A 2,500-nucleotide genomic window follows, 5' to 3' on the forward strand; every position below is an offset into this window, starting at 1 on the left:
CTAAGGCTTCTTCTCTTATTTACATGCTTTATCCCAAATTAAGAGCAACTTCCATATCCCGCTTGTGAAAACCTGGAGCCTCTTGGTCCTGGAACTATAACAATACTGCACAATGTTCTGGAAAGCTGGTGTAGTAGTCGCTTGTTGAGAAATCTTTGTGTGTAGGACCTGTTTAAATGCCTCATTGACTGAGCCACCTGAATGAGATGGAGAATTAGAAGAGCAAGCGAGTCATACCCCAGTGGCCTGTCGAAGTAGCCGCTCAGTGGATCACTTTGTGTGCTGGCCATGTGTAAATGCCAAGCCTTTTGTTGCCACTGAAGCAGAAGTAATGGGGCACACAAGAGATGCTTTAACAGCCCCAGTGGCCTAATGGATAAGGCACTGGCCTCCTAAGCCAGGGATTGTGGGTTCGAGTCCCATCTGGGGTGGGTTTACAGCAGAGTGGCGCAGCGGAAGCGTGCTGGGCCCATAACCCAGAGGTCGATGGATTAAAACCATCCTCTGCTAAGACCACTTTACTTATTTACGTGTCTTGTTCCTATTTGAAGAAGAGCTAATGCACTTCTATTCTGAAGCCATAATCATTTTCACCAGATATCATCTGTGACTGAGGACCACTTTGTGTGTGCCTAAACGCAAGTCCTATTGAAAACACCTGTGAATTGGAGCTCTTCTATGGCGAGCAGAGTGGCCCGGTGGCCTGGTAAATGAATTGTTCATCTGGATTACTTTGTGTGCTGGCCTTGATTAAATACCAAGCCTATTGTTGTCACGGAATCAGCAGTAAATGGGGCATACAAGGGCTTATTTTTTACAGCCTCAGTGTCCTAATGGATAAGTCACTGGCCTCCTATGCCAATGTTTGTGGGTTCGAGTCCTGTCTAGGGTGGTTTTCAGCAGAGTGGCTCAGCAGAAGAGTGCTGGGCCCATAACCCAGAGGTCGATGGATCGAAACCATCCTCTGCTAAGTCTTCTTTACTTATACAAATTCTCTGTCCCCACTTGAAGAAAAGCTGCCACAGGTCTATGCTAAAACCCTTTGTTGTTTTCATCTGTTCTCGTTTATGACAGAGGAGCACTTGATGTGTGCCTAAACACAAGTCCTTTCCAAAGCATCTGGGAACGGCGCATGTGTCGCCAGGAGCAGAGTGGCGCAGCGGAAGCGTGCTGGGCCCATAACCCAGAGGTCGATGGATCGAAACCATCCTCTGCTAAGACTTTCTTTTTTTTTTTACTTATATAATGCTCTGTTCCTTGCTGAAGAAAAGCTGCCTCTGCTCAAAGCTAAAAACCCTTTGTTGCTTTCACCTGATCTCATTAATGACTTTTCTGGCAGAGGCACTTCATGTGTTACTTCATGTGCACTTCATGTGTGCCTAAACGCAAGTCATTTTGAAAACACCTGTGAATGGGAGCTTTTCTATAACAAGCAGAGTGGCGCAGCGGAAGCGTGCTGGGCCCATAACCCAGAGGTCGATGGATCGAAACCATCCTCTGCTAAGGCTTCTTCTCTTATTTACATGCTTTATCCCAAATTAAGAGCAACTTCCACATCCCGCTTGTGAAAACCTGGAGCCTCTTGGTCCTGGAACTATAACAATACTGCACAATGTTCTGGAAAGCTGGTGTAGTAGTCGCTTGTTGAGAAATCTTTGTGTGTAGGACCTGTTTAAATGCCTCATTAACTGAGCCACCTGAATGAGATGGAGAATTAGAAGAGCAAGCGAGTCATACCCCAGTGGCCTGTCGAAGCAGCCGCTCAGTGGATCACTTTGTGTGCTGGCCATGTGTAAATGCCAAGCCTTTTGTTGTCACTGAAGCAGAAGTAATGGGCCACACGAGAGATGGGCTTTAACAGCCCCAGTGGCCTAATGGATAAGGCACTGGCCTCCTAAGCCAGGGATTGTGGGCTCGAGTCCCATCTGGGGTGGGTTTACAGCAGAGTGGTGCAGCGGAAGCGTGCTGGGCCCATAACCCAGAGGTCGATGGATCGAAACCATCCTCTGCTAAGACCACTTTACTTATTTACGTGTCTTGTTCCTATTTGAAGAAGAGCTAATGCACTTCTATTCTGAAGCCATAATCATTTTCACCAGATATCATCTGTGACTGAGGACCACTTTGTGTGTGCCTAAACGCAAGTCCTATTGAAAACACCTGTGAATTGGAGCTCTTCTATGGCGAGCAGAGTGGCCCGGTGGCCTGGTAAATGAATTGTTCATCTGGATTACTTTGTGTGCTGGCCTTGATTAAATACCAAGCCTATTGTTGTCACGGAATCAGCAGTAAATGGGGCATACAAGGGCTTATTTTTTACAGCCTCAGTGTCCTAATGGATAAGTCACTGGCCTCCTATGCCAATGTTTGTGGGTTCGAGTCCTGTCTAGGGTGGTTTTCAGCAGAGTGGCGCAGCGGAAGCGTGCTGGGCCCATAACCCAGAGGTCGATGGATCGAAACCATCCTCTGCTAAGTCTTCTTTACTTATGCAAATTCTCTG

General features: G+C 47.1%; 2 non-coding genes across 2 annotated transcripts; both read left to right on the forward strand.

The window, feature by feature from the left end:
• Positions 1-358: 358 nt before the first annotated feature.
• On the forward strand, positions 359-431 carry trnar-ccu (transfer RNA arginine (anticodon CCU)). The gene has a single exon. It is a non-coding gene; the product is annotated as a tRNA-Arg (tRNA).
• A 1,429-nt stretch (positions 432-1,860) lies between these two features.
• Positions 1,861-1,933, forward strand: trnar-ccu (transfer RNA arginine (anticodon CCU)). Its single transcript has one exon. It is a non-coding gene; the product is annotated as a tRNA-Arg (tRNA).
• The last annotated feature ends 567 nt before the right edge of the window (positions 1,934-2,500 follow it).

This window comes from Pseudorasbora parva, chromosome 5, assembly GCF_024679245.1.
Source record: "Pseudorasbora parva isolate DD20220531a chromosome 5, ASM2467924v1, whole genome shotgun sequence".
Classification (NCBI taxonomy): Eukaryota; Metazoa; Chordata; class Actinopteri; order Cypriniformes; family Gobionidae; genus Pseudorasbora; species Pseudorasbora parva.